Raw genomic sequence first — 14,186 nt, 5'->3', positions numbered from 1 at the left:
CAGTAGATCACAACTGGCTGAATGACACGCTTCAAGTCGGAAGACTTTTCCAGAGTGTTCCCGGGAGCAAAGGAATTGCCCATCCAAAGTCCAAACTTCCTGGATAACTTCCATGGAGGTCAGCATATTGAACATCCATGGGGACCCCTGATGCGCATCTTGGATTCTATATCTGGTTTCCAATGATTTGGAGACTGGAAGATCTGGGCTAATGTTTTCAGTAATATCATAAAACAAGTTGATGTTTAATTTATTGGGTGTTACAGCTGGCAACCATGGAATTGAAAGAAATGGAAAACCAGGTAACAAGTATTTTCAGAGTATAATAATGGTATTAAAGTTATCTTGAGTTTTCTGGCCATTTTCAAATACTGACTATAACTACTAATGAAAATGTAAACATTTGTGTATTAAAGTCTTGTTTTTATACCGCACAAAAGCTTAAATTTTGCCACTTGTTGAAATTGTTTTAACTAGGTAGGAATTGGGTCTCATTCAGCTTAAAATAATTTACCTCGGGAACTGTAACAATAGCAGGTATCAGTAGTGGGATAGTGTTGAAAAATGTCAGGGCAACCTCATTATGATAGCAGCTTAGGGTAGGGTTTGTAGTCTTTGGGGTTAGCTTGAAACAAAGTCTGCACTTCTCTACTGCCACAGGAAGCATGGCAGAAGCTATTACTTGATCTCACATAGAAGCTGCGTGTGATGAGGCTCAAATGCACAAAGATTGATTCACACCTTGCACCAGATGGTACACCAAAACCATCTCCATCATTAGTACTGTACCTGTGTTACAATGAAGGCCACTGTTTCCTTCAGTTTTCCTGCTGTTGTAATCTATCAAGTATTCCACAAGGTATCTGCTAACCAATCACTGATGCATTTAGAATGCCATTGATGTAATATTTCCTCATGCATGAATGTCCATCAAGTTCAACCATGACCAACAGTCTTGGTTTGAAACATGATTATTTTTTAAAGTGCAGCCTCTCTCAAGACAGCTATTTGTTCACATACCAGTGATCCAAAAGCATATAATAGTAAGGAAAGGAAGATTTGCATTTATGTAGTGCTTTCACAACCTCAGGATGTTCCAAAGCACCTTATAGCCAATGAACTGTTGTAATGTAGGAACTGCAACAACCGATTGCATACAGAAAGTTGCCACATGTTGTAATGATCATGTAATCTGTTTTTGTGATGTTGATTAAATATTGACCAGGAGACTAGGATTAATAATTGTAGTCCCCTTTTTCCCGGATTCCAACCCCCCCCCCAAAGATTGTAGTCCCCCTTACCCCAGACTGCAAACCCCATGCCCCAAACACCTTGTCCCCCAACACCCTCACCTCTCCTTTCCCTAGGGTACCTGATCCTCCCTCCTCTCAATAAGGCCTGACTTATCTGTCTCCAGCATCCACGATACTTCTTAGAGTGTCTTTGAGTCCCAGCAGCGCACACTGTTCTCATCTCACTACTTGGACTGCAAGAGATGCCAGAAAGTGAGATTTGGCAGCAGCTCTTGAGGATGGCACATCCCTCCACTTGAGGAACAGATGTCTGGCTCTCAGCTTGTTAAGGATATCATTGTGTATTATCGCTGCGGGCAGCATTTTTTGATCAATTTTTTCATCCCGGAGTTTTTCAACAAAATAAAAATAATAATAATAATTAATAATAATAATCTTTATTAAGGTCACAAATAGGCTTACATTAACACTGCAATGAAGTTACTGTGAAAATTCCCTAGTCGCCATAATCCTGCGCCTGTTCGGGTACACTGAGGGAGAATTTATAATGTCCAATTCACCTAACAAGCACGTCATTCGGGGCTTGTGTGAGGAAACCAGAGCACCCGGAGAAAACCCACGTAGACACAGGGAGGACGTGCAGACTCCGCACTGACAGTGATCCAAGCCGGGAATTGAATCCGGGTCCCTGACGCGGTGAAGCAACAGTGCTAACCACTGTACTAACAAAAAGCTTGGGTCAGCCATTTCCTGGTTCAATTCGCATGGCAATGCCTTGACCAATCAGAGTCAACCTGCCTGGTTCGAATTTAAACAAAAGCTTTACCGTTAACCATTCCCTGGTACATTCCCCATGGCCATGCCTTAACCAATCAGAGCCCACTTGCCAACAAATCAGCACTCTCTTCTCGTGCAGTATAAATTGTTGTTCCCTTTACAATTGGCATTCTTGCGATCGTCCTGGTGATTGCGAGACAGAAAGCTTCAACAGCATGTCTCTTTTTTTGTAATAATGCTATTTTATATTAAACCATCCTAAGCAACAAACATATGTACATTATCATTTTTTAGAGTTCAGCTTGTCAGTTTCCTCCAAGTACAAAAGTAGTCTTCGGAATACGAAGGTCGCACATGTCTGCATTGAGGTCTACAAACTTGAGATTGTCAGTCTGCATGATCAGCCTGTTGAGGCTGATTATCACCATCACAGTCATTCATCGGAAAAGAAATGTATCAGAATCACTGTCTTTGAAATATCCTGGTCTGCTCGCTATCAAGCACTTCACATTCCACTCTGTGTTATCCATCAAACAGATTTAAACATTGGTACCAAGCAACCTTGATCTGCTTTGGTGCTGATAAGAGGTGATGTGTGTTTGTGGTCGTGATTTGGCTGTCTGATGTAAACCCAATCTCCAACTTCAAATCGTGATTCCCTTGCACCTGTTCACTTGCTTTTACTTTACCTTGTTATTTTACGATTTATTTGCTTTCAATCTGACATTTTCATTGGGTAGTGGTAACAGCCAGTGGCACACAAGCTATGAGTCTGTACCTGAGAGTTTGCTGGGTGGTGGAATTGAACGAGGAGGGGAAGGAGGTGTTCCTTTCCATTTGCTTTTTCTACTTTTTTCATCCTGTAGAAATTGGTTCTTGCTTTACTACAGGAAAAGAAGCTTTTAGCTGTTCGGTGAGTGTCTCATGAGTGGTTAAAGTCTATTCCAGTCCTAAAATTTAAAATAGTGCAGGAACTGGTGGTAGGGTGAATAAAATATATAAAATCAAAAATAAATAATTGAATAATATGATTATGCGATTCGTTAAAACATTTTCATGATGACAGGACAGGTGATATTCCATGGCTGCAACATGCAGGAGCTCCTGGATGCCAGAGACATCCACGGTAAATACATCTGCAGAAAGTGTTTGCGACTCGAGGAACTTCAACTCAGATTCATTAAGCTAGAGGCCAAGGTGACTTGTCAGGGAGGGGGAAAGTTACCTGGATGCTTTGTACAAGGAGACAATCACATCTCTGAGGATAGGGTCTTCAGATTTGTTCAGTGGTCAGGGAAAGGCGAGTGTGACTGTGAGTGGGGAAGGGAAAGGGACCGATAGGGCAGGAGTGCAGGAGCCTCAGATTTTGCAATTGTCCGATAGGTTTGAGGTTTTCTCAGCTTGTTTGGATAAGAGTGGGGGTAGATGAGTTAACTGGCCATGGCACTGTGGTACAGGAAGCCATTCAAGGGGAAGGAGCAGAAAGGAATGTACTGGCAGTAGGCGGTAGTATAGTGGGGGATTGACACTGTTCTCTGCAGCAACAGACGAGAGTCCAGACAACTGTGTTACCTGCTTGGCGCCAGAATTCGGGACATCTGCTGAGGGCTGGAGCGTAGGAAGGGAAGAATCCTGTCGTCATGGTCCATGTAGGTACCAACGACTTAGGTAGAACTAGGCAAGAGAATCTGCATGGAGAGTATGAGAAGGCAGGCACTAAATTAAAAAGCTGAACCTCAAAGGTAATAATATCTGGATTATTATCTGAGCCACATGCAATTTGACGTAGGGTCAATAAAATTAGCGAGCCATGCAACGCACAGGATTGACCTGCAGGTTAGCAAAGACATTAACCAGCGCCCGCATTGGAGGTTGGATGTGGGACCATTGGCGGATGAAGGAGTGTGCAAGCGGCTGAGGAAATGCATTCAGAACTACCTGCAGGTCAATGACACAGGGGAAATTTCAGCAGTGGTGGTTTGGGAAGCACTGAAGGCGGTGGTCAGGGGGGACCTGTTCTCGATCCGGGCTCATAGGGAGAAGGTTGACAGGGCAGAGATGGGCCGACTGGTAAAGACGATATTACAGATTGATAGGAGGTACGCGGAGACCCCAGAGGCAGGGCTTTTAATGGAACGGCGGAGGTTGCAGGTGGAGTTTAGCTTGCTGACCACAGGGAGGGCGGAGGAGCAGCTGAGAAAGGCGAGGAGGGCGATTTATGATCATGGAGAAAAGGCCAGCTCAGAAAGAGGGAGGCAGCTAGGGATATAGGGAAAGTAAACGATGGGGACAGGAGCCTGGTTGATGATTCGGTAGGGGTGAATAAGGCATTTAGGGATTTCTACAGCAGGCTGCATAGGTCGGAACCTCCTAGCGGGCCGGAGGGGATGAGGCACTTCTTGGAGGGGCTGAATTTCCCAACGGTGGACGGGGAGCGGGTAGAAGGGCTGGGGGCCCCAATTGGGCTGGAGGGGATAGTGGAGGGCCTGAAGGCCATGCAGGCGGGTAAGGCCCTGGGTCCTGACGGGTGCCCAGTAGAGTTTTATAAAAAGTTGCCGGGGATATTGGGGCCAGTGTTGTTGAGGATGTTCAATGAGGCAAGGAAAAGAGGGGTGCTGCCCCCGACCATGTCACAGGCAACGATTTCGCTGATTCTTAAGCGGGACAAGAACCCGGAGCTGTGTGGGTCCTACAGGCCAATCACACTGTTGAATGTGGATGCCAAGTTGCTGGCCAAAATCTTGTCCTCCAGGATTGAGGATTGTGTTCCGGAAGTTATTGGGGAGGACCAGATGGGGTTTGTTAAGGGTAGGCAGTTGGTGGCCAATGTAAGAAGGCTGTTAAATGTGATCATGATGCAGCCAGAAGGTAGGGAGGTGGAGGTAGTGATCACAATGGATGCAGAAAAGGCTTTTGATCGGGTAGAATGGGATTATCTGTGGGAGGTACTGGGACGGTTCGGATTCGGGCGGGGCTTTATTGACTGGGTCAGGTTACTGCATCAGGCTCCTGTGGCAAATGTATGGATGAATAGGATAACTTTGGACTATTTTAGACTGCACTGGGGGACGAGACAGGGATGCCCCCTCTTCCCACTGTTGTTTGCGCTGGCTATAGAGCCGTTGGCAATTGCGCTGAGAGCCTCGAGTGGCTGGAGGGGACTGGACCGGGCGAGGCGGGGGGGGGGGGGTGGTTGGAGCACAGGGTTTTGCCCTATGCTGATGATCTGCTTCTGTTTCGGACCCAGTAGAGGGGATGGAAGAAATCATGAAGATTCTAGGGGAATTCGGGCGGTTTTTGGGGTATAAGCTAAATATGGGAAAGAGTGAGATGTTTGTGGTCCAGGGGAGGAGACTGGGGGAGCTGCCGTTTAGGTTAGTAGAGGGAAGCTTTAGGTACCTAGGCATCCAAGTGGCGCGGGAATGGGACCGGCTGCATAAATTGAATCTGGCCTGGTTGGTGGACCAAATGAAAGACGATTTTCGGAGATGGGATGCGCTTGTCCGTTGTCTCTGGCTGGGAGGGTGCAAATGGTTAAAATTACGGTCCTCCCGAGATTTCTATTTGTATTTCAGTGTCTCCCCATCTTTGTTCCGCGGTCCTTTTTTAAGCGGGTCAACAGAGTGATCACGGGCTTCGTCGGGGCGGGCAAGACCCCACGGGTAAGGAAGGTAATGCTTGAGTGGAGTCGGGAGAGGGCAGACTGGCACTGCCAAATTTTAGTAACTATTACTGGGCGGCTAATATAGCCATGATCAGGAAGTGGATGGTAGGGGGGAGGGGGGTCAGCATGGGTGCGTATGGAGGTGGCTTCTTGTAAGGACACCAGTCTGGGGGCATTGGTAACTGCGCCTCTGCCACTCCCGCCGCCAGCCCATGGTGGTAGCGGCCCTGAGAATTTGGGGCCAGTGGAGGCAGCATGTGGGAGCAGAGGGAGCATCAGTCTGGGCCTCAATTTGTGATAACCACCGGTTTGTCCCGGGGAGTATGGATGGGGGGGTTCCAGTTATGGCGGAGAGCAGGGATTGAGAGGATGAGGGATGTGTTCATAGAGGGGAGCTTTCCGAGTATAACGGCGTTGGAGGAAAGGTTTGAGGGGAAACAAATTCAGGTATCTGCAGGTGCAAGACTTCCTTCGTAAACAGGTGTCAACCTTCCTGCTCCTAGCGCTGAGCGGGATTCAGGACAGAGTGAGGAGCTGAAGCGCAAGTGGGAGGAGGAGCTGGGAGGTGAGATAGAGGATGGTCTGTGGGCGGACGCGTTGAGTAGAGTCAACATATGCCAGGCTCAGCCTGATACAGTTTAAGGTTGTGCACCGGGCTCACATGACAGTGGCCCGGATGAGCAGATTCTTTGGGGTGGAGGACAGGTGTACAAAATGTGCGGGAGGACCAGCGAACCATGTCCACATGTTCTGGACATGTCCAAAGCTTAGGGGATTTTGGCAGGGGTTTGCAGATGTCATGTCCAAGGTTTTAAAAACAAGGGTGGCGCTGAGTCCAGAGGTGTTGATTTTCGGGGTGTCAGAAGACCCGGGAATCCAGGAGGAGAAAGAGGCAGATATTCTGGCCTTTGCTTTCCTGGTAGCCCGGAGACGGATACTATTAGCTTGGAGGGACTCAAAGCCCCCAAAGTCAGAGACCTGGCTATCGGACATGGCTAGCTTTCTCTGTATGGAGAAAATTAAGTTCGCCTTGAGAGGGTCACTGTTAGGGTTCATCCGGAGGTGGCAACCATTCCTTGACTTCTTTGCGGAAAATTAATTGGCAGCAGACGGCGAGGGGGGAGTAGTTTAGGTTAAAGTAGGGGGTAATAAGGGTGGGACCTGTATGAAAGGTAAACGGCTTTTGCACTATGTTTATGGTTTCATGTATATTGTTTATTTTGTTATAGTTACTATACCAAAAATACCTCAATAAAATGTTTATTAAAAAACAAAATTAGCGAGATGATTTTGTGGCACAAAGACTGGTATGGGAGAGTGGGTTCTGGGTGGTGGGCACTGGCACCAGTACTGGGAAATTGAGGGTTCTGTCAATGAGACGGTCTGCACCTGAACTATGCTACGACCAGTGTTTCAGCGAACCGTATAATGAGAGAAGTAATGAGAGTTTTAACCTAAATATAAACAGAAAATGCGAGTAAAGCTCAGCAGGTCTGACAGCATCTGTGGAGAGAGAAAACACAGTTAATGTTTTGAGTCCAAATGACTCTTCTAAATCATTGGGGCAAAGGATCAAATTGAGGAAGAAAATAGCCCCATGAGGACCACTGAAAAGCCTTCATTAATCTCCCTGTGGGACTCATGGAGTACGGGGTCCCCAGGTAGGGGTGGAGGCTTACCACCTGGGGCTCGTTATGAGCAAAGGTTAAAAGCAGGCCCAGATCAGAGCCTGGTGAGATCATTCTTCACAGCTAAGATTGCACTGGGAGTGAGATGTTGCGTTATGCAGACCCTTATAAATACTTGTAAATATATCTATATGACAGCAGGTTCTTCCCAGAGGTGGAAGACAAATGTGAACGGTGCCAGGGAGGCCCAGCCAAGCACGCCCACATGTTCTGGGCATGAAGATTTATACTCCAGGGCTTCTGGTGTGGGCCGTGGAGTGAGTGGTCACACATAAGGTGGCTCCTGTCTGAGATTGAATTATTTGCGAGAATCTTAAAGATTAAGGTATTCAGTGGGTAATGTCAAAGAGTTACCAAACAAGGAGTGTGACAAATAAGGGCAATATTCTGACCAAGTGGACTCACGTGGCACAGTGGAAGGAGCTGTGGTGCAGTTGCCCACTCAGTGGTCAACAGGGCAGTTAGTGGCATTCCTGGGGGCTGAGTTACATTGAAACATACATAGAAAATAGAGGCAGGAAGAGGCCGTTTACCACCACCACCACCACCATCGGGAACATTCTTTCTGAGTCTACCCTGTCTAATCCTGATAGAATTTTATAAATTTTTATGAAATCCCGTCTCATCCTTCTAAACTCCAATTAATATACTAACCGGCTTAGTCTCTCTTCATATGGCAGTCCCGCCATCCCAGGAATCAGCCTGGTAAACCTTCACTGCACTCCCTCCATAGCAAGAACATCCTTCCTCAGATAAGGACACCAAAACTGCACACAATACTCCAGGTGTGGCCTCACCAACGCCCTATACAATTGCAGTAGAACATCTCTATTCCTATATTCAGATCCTCTTGCTGGCAACATACCATTTACTTTCCTTACTGCCTGCTGTACCTGCACGCTTGCTTTTTCACTGATTACCCATTTCTTAATTTGCACCCATTCAAATAATAATCTGTATTCCTATTTTTGCTCCCAAAGCCGATAACCTCACACTTATTTACGTAATACTGCATCGGCCATGCATATGCCCACTCACTCAGCCTGTCCAGATCCCGCTGAAGCATCTCTACAACCTCCTCACAGCTCACCCTCCCACCCAATTTTGTATCATCTGCAAATTTGGTGATAAAACATTTAGTTCCTTCATCCAAATTATTAATACATAGTGTGAACAGTTGGGGTCCAAGCACCAGATCCCTGTGATACCCCGCTAGTCACTACCTGCCAATCAGAAAAAGGATCCATTTATTCCAACCTTTTGCTTCCTGTTGGCTAACCAACTTTCTATCCATCTCAAGACACTATAATCCTTTTAATTTTAATTTTACATGGTGATCTGTTCAAGCAGCAAAGGAAAGCAGCCTCAAAGGATCTGACCATGGTGGCAGAGCCAATTCGGGCTGTCCTGGAGAGAGTGGAGCAGAAGCTGGAAGCGCAGAATGCGTCGATCCAGAAGGTGGAGGAGGCGGGCGGTGGCTGACCACGAGGATAGTTTAGCCTCGCTGGAGGCTGAAATGCTGATGATGTCAGAAAACGTTGAGGGAGCAGGCCTATGACCTGGAGAATTGTTCAAGGAGGCAGAATCTGAGGATCGTGGGGTTGCCCGAAGGGATGGAGGAAGCACAGGCCACGGAGTATGTGGCCACGATGTTTGAGCAGTTGGTGGGGTCTTTGACCGGCTCCTGCAGTGGATCGGGCACACAGGTCATCGCACAGGAAGCCGAAAGCAGGAGAGCTGCTGAGAGCTATCATCGTGAGGCTGCATCAGTACTTGGATAAGGAGAAGATTCTGAAGTGGGCGAATGAAACACAGGAGTGCACCTGGGAAGGCCATACGGTTCGTATCTACCGGGATCTGGGAGCAGAGCTGGCCAAGCGGCTGGCTGGGTTTAACACTCTACAGGAACAATATGCGGTTTTCGAGTGCTGTTCCCAGCGCGTCTGTGGGTCACATATAGGGGACAGGCGCAGTATTTCGATACATTGGAGGATGCAAACAGCTTTTTGAGGGGCTATGGATTGGTGAATTTGAGGACATTGGATTTTGGTTGGGTTCATCTGCGTAACGACCTGTAGATGTTGGACTCGGGGAGAGTGGAGAGAGAGGGGAATTGTATGTTTTTTGTGCGGGGTTGTTTGTTTGGTTGATTTTTTTTTTGCTCCCCACTTTGTACAGTTAATTGTATATATGTAGAGTTTTGTACCTTTTTCACCTCCTCGTGTTGGTACTGTGGTTTGAAATGTAAAATATGTGAGCTTGCTGGCCAACACGGGATTGAGGGGAGGAGAGAGGAGGGTAGGGGGGCACGGTTTGGTCCGGCACAGGGTTGGGTAGAGCAAGGGGTGGGGGGAAGGGTGATTTGGTACAGGGGGAGTGGGTTGTTGCCTCGGGTGGGGGCCATCCTGCTAGCAGGGAGGTTAGTTAGCAGAAGTGAGGACAGGGGGGGAGAGTTTTGGAGGGAGGAGGGAAGGGGGGAGGGGCAGTTGAATGGTGTTTTTTTTTGTTAGTGGTTTGGGAGGAGGGTGATTTGGGAGAAGTGGGACTTGTTGTTTTTGTGTTTGGGATGAGGAGGGGTGAGCTGCTCACAAAGAAGGGATTGTTATGGCGCAGTTGGTTAGGAGGGGTGGCGGAAGCCATCTTGAGTGGACCTGGAATTTGGGCTGGACTCGGGCTTGGAGTAGTCTATTGAAAGGTGGATATGGCTGATCAGGGTAGGGTGGGAGGTGGGTGTGGGACCCTCCAACCAGACTGGTCTCCTGGAACGTTAGGGGACTGAATGGACCGATCAAGCGCTCCCGTGTTTCCGCCCACTTAAAGAGTTTAAAGGCAGATGTGGTGTTTAAGCAAGAGACTCATCTGGGTTGCGGATCAGTCTAGATTGAGGAAAGAGTGGGTGGGGCCGCTGTTTCATTCAGGGTTGGATATGAAGACAAAAGGGGTTGTGGTGGTAATGAGTAAAAAGGTGGCTTTTTCCACTCTCAGTATAGTGGGGGTTCCAGGGGTAGGTATGTGATGGCGAGTGGGAAGTTGGAGAGTGAGCCTGTGGTGTTGGGAATATCTATATCCTCAGTTGGAATGATGTAGATTTTATGGAAAGAGGGCTGGCGATGGTTCCACACTTGGACACGCACAGGTCGATCATGGGGGGGTGGATTTTAAAATGGTTCTTGATCTAGGATTGATCAGTCATGCCCCAAGTCCTTGAGGGCTTCAACAATGGCAAAACATCTGTTGGGGTTTATGGAAGGGATGTGGATCTGTGGCGGTTGGGCAGGCCGAGGGCGAAGGAATTTTCATTCTTCTCTCATGTTCATCGGGTGTATTCCCAAATGGATGTTTTTGTCATGGACAAGAACTTGTTGGCGGGGTTGGTTGGGTTGGAGTGCTCAGTGATTGTGGTGTCGGACCATGTGCCACCTCTTGTGAACCTGTGTACGGTGGAGGGGGTCTGTCAGAGGCCACATTGGAGGCTGGATGTGGGGTTGTTGATGTGAGAAGATTGGGGTGGCTATACGTACGTGTGTAGAGCTTAATAAGAGTGAACAGATCTTGGCTGCCCTGTTGTGGGAGGTGCTCAAGGCAGTAATTAGGGGGGGTTTATTTTGATTTGGGCGCCTAGGGATAAGGAGAAATGGTTGTAGAGGCTGAGTTTGGTGGAGGCCGTTTTGGGGGTGGATCAGATGTATTCAGTGGCCCCTTAGGGGGGCCTGTTGAAGGAGAGGAAGAAACTCCAGATGGAGTTTGAGCATAGGTCTCCGGGAAAGACGGTTAGGGTGAGGGGCACTATGAACACTGCGAGAATGTCAGCAGGATGCTTGCGCATGAATTGAGGCAGCAGGCAGCAGCGAGGGAGAGTGGGCGGTTGAAGGTCATGGAGCAGGAGCATGTGGCGAATCTCCAGGAAGTGGTCCAGCGTTTTGCCTATGTGGGTGCCAGACGGAAGCGAAGGAAATTGGCTTTCCATGCTAAGGCAGTGACCTTTTTGGGTTACCGGGTGGACAGTGTCGGTCTGCACCTAGTAGAGGATAAAGTTAATGCCGTAAAAGGAGCCCTGACCCCGAGGAACGACGTGGAACTCCGGTCCTTTTTGGGCCCAGTCAATTATTATGGGACGTTTATCGCCAACCTTTATGGCAGGGAGATGGGAACCAGATTAGGAAGTTAGAGGTCAGTAAAGAGGCAGCAACTAAAGCCAGTAAGATACTAGATAATAAACTCATTGTGACAAAGGGGAAGAGTAGACAGGGAAGAGATGATGAACGCAAAGGGACAGGTGCTCTGAGGTGCATTTGTTTTAATGTGAGAAGTGTAGCAGGTAAGGCAGATGAACTTGGGGCTTGGATTAATACCTGATAATATGATGTTATTGATATTACTGAGACTTGGTTGAGGGAAGGGCAAGATTGGCAACTAAATATCCCAGGGTATAGATGCTTCAGGAGGGATAGACAGGGAGGTAAAAGGGGTGGAGAAGTTGCATGACTGGTCAGAGATGATATCACAGCTGTGATTAAGGAGGGTACTATGAAGGATTCGAGCACTGAGGCAATATGGGTAGGGCTAAGAAATAGGAAGGGTGCAGTAACATTATTGGGATTTTACTACAGGCCTCCCAAAAGCGAGCATGAAGTAGAGGTACAAATATGTACACAGAATATAGAAAAATGTAGGAGCAATAGGGTGGTCATGATGGGAGATTTTAATTTCCCCAACATTGAATGGGACTCATGTAGTGTTGGAGGCATAGATGGAGCAGAATTTGTAAGGAGCATCCAGGAGAGATTTTTAGAGCAGTATGTAAATAGTCCAACTCGGGAAGAGGCCATACTGGACCTGGTATTGGGGAATAATCCCGGCCAGGTGATTGAAGTTTCAGTCGGTGATTGCTTTGGGAATAGCGATCACAATTCTGTAAGTTTTAGAATACTCATGGACAAAGACAAGAGTGGTCCTAAAGGAAGAGTGCTAAATTGGGGAAAGGCCAAGTATAACAAAATTCGGCAGGAGCTAGGGAATGTGGATTGGCAGCAGCTGTTTAAGAGTAAATCCACATTTGAAATGTGGGAGTCTTTTAAGGAAAGGTTGATTAGAGTGCAGGACAGACATGTCCCTGTGAAAATGAGGGATAGAAATGGCAAGATTAGGGAACCATGGATGGCGGGTGGAATTGTGAGACTAGCTAAAATGAAAAAGGAAGCATACATAACATCTAGGCGACTTAAAACTGATGAAGCTTTGGAGGAATATCGGGAAAGTAGGACAAATCTCAAACGCGCAATAAAGAGGGCTAAAAGGGGTCATGACATATCTTTGGCTAACAGGGTTAAGGAAAATCCCAAAGCCTATTATTCGTATATAAGGAGCAAGAGGGTAACTAGAGAAAGGATTGGCCCACTTAAAGACAAAAGAGGGAATTTATGCGTGGAGTCAGAGGAAATGGGTGAGATTCTTGATGAGTACTTTGCATCGGTATTCACCAAGGAGAGGGACATGACGAATGTTGAGGTTAGGGATGGATGTTTAAATACTCTAGATCAGGTCGGCGTAAGGAAGGGGGAAGTTTTGGGTATTCTAAAAGGTATTAAGGTGGACAAGTCCCCAGGTCCGGATGGGATCTATCCCAGGTTCGTGAGGGAAGCGAGGGACGAAATAGCTGGGCCTTAACAGATATCTTTGCAGCATTCTTGAGCACGAGAGAGGTCCCGGAGGCCTGGAGAATTGCTAATGTTGTCCCTTTGTTTAAGAAGGGTAGCAGGGATAATCCAGGGAATTATAGACCTGTGAGCTTGACGTCAGTCGTAGGCAAACTGTTGGGGAAGATACTGAGGGATAGGATCTATTCACATTTTTAAGAAAAAAGACTTATCAGTGATAGGCAGCATGGTTTTGTGCAGGGAAGGTTATGTCTTACAAACCTAATAGAATTCTTTGAGGAAGTGACAAAGTTAATTGATGAGGGAAGGGCTGTAGATGTCATATACATGGACTTCAGTAAGGCGTTTGGTAAAGTTTCCCATGGCAGGTTGATGGAAAAAGTGAAGTCGCATAGGGTTCAGGGTGTACTAGCTAGATGGATAAAGAACTGGCTGGGCAACAGGAGACAGAGAGTAGTGGTGGAAGGGAGTGTCTCAAAATGGAGAAGGGTAACAAGTGGTGTTCCACAGGGATCCGTGCTCGGACCACTGTTGTTTGTGATCTACATAAATGACCTGGAGGAAGGTATAGGTGGTCTGATTAGCAAGTTTGCAGATGATACTAAGATTGGTGGAGTTGCAGATAGTGAGAGGGACTGTCAGAGAATACAGCAAAATACAGATAGATTGGAGAGTTGGGCAGAGAAATGGCAGATGGAGTTCAATCCAGGCAAATGCGAGGTGATGCATTTTGGAAGATCCAATTCAAGAGCGGACTATACGGTCAATGGAAGAGTCCTGGGGAAAATTGATGTACAGAGAGATCTGGGAGTTCAGGTCCATTTTACCCTGAAGGTGGCAACGCAGGTCGATAGAGTGGTCAAGAAGGCATACAGCAAGCTTGGAACCTACGAGGGAACAAGCAGTCCTAGATCTTGTCCTGTGTAATGAGACAGGATTGATTCATGATCTCATAGTTAGGGATCCTCTCGGAAGGAGCGATCACAATATGGTGGAATTTAAAATACAGATGGAGAGTGAGAAAGTAAAATCAAATACTAGTGTTTTGTGTTTAAACAAAGGAGATTACAATGGGATGAGAGAAGAACTAGCTAAGGTAGACTGGGAGCAAAGACTTTATGGTGGAACAGTTGAGGAACAGTAGAGA

General features: G+C 47.1%; 1 protein-coding gene across 4 annotated transcripts in view; it reads left to right on the top strand.

The window, feature by feature from the left end:
- frmpd3 (FERM and PDZ domain containing 3) overlaps positions 1-14,186 on the top strand; it is a 648,120-nt gene that overhangs the window by 402,777 nt on the left and 231,157 nt on the right. The gene's annotated exons all lie outside the window — the stretch shown is intronic.

The sequence above is a fragment of the Scyliorhinus canicula genome, chromosome 17, assembly GCF_902713615.1.
Source record: "Scyliorhinus canicula chromosome 17, sScyCan1.1, whole genome shotgun sequence".
NCBI classification, from domain to species: Eukaryota; Metazoa; Chordata; class Chondrichthyes; order Carcharhiniformes; family Scyliorhinidae; genus Scyliorhinus; species Scyliorhinus canicula.
Note: the sequence above shows the minus strand (reverse complement) of the source record. Positions and strands in the feature narration are given on the sequence as shown.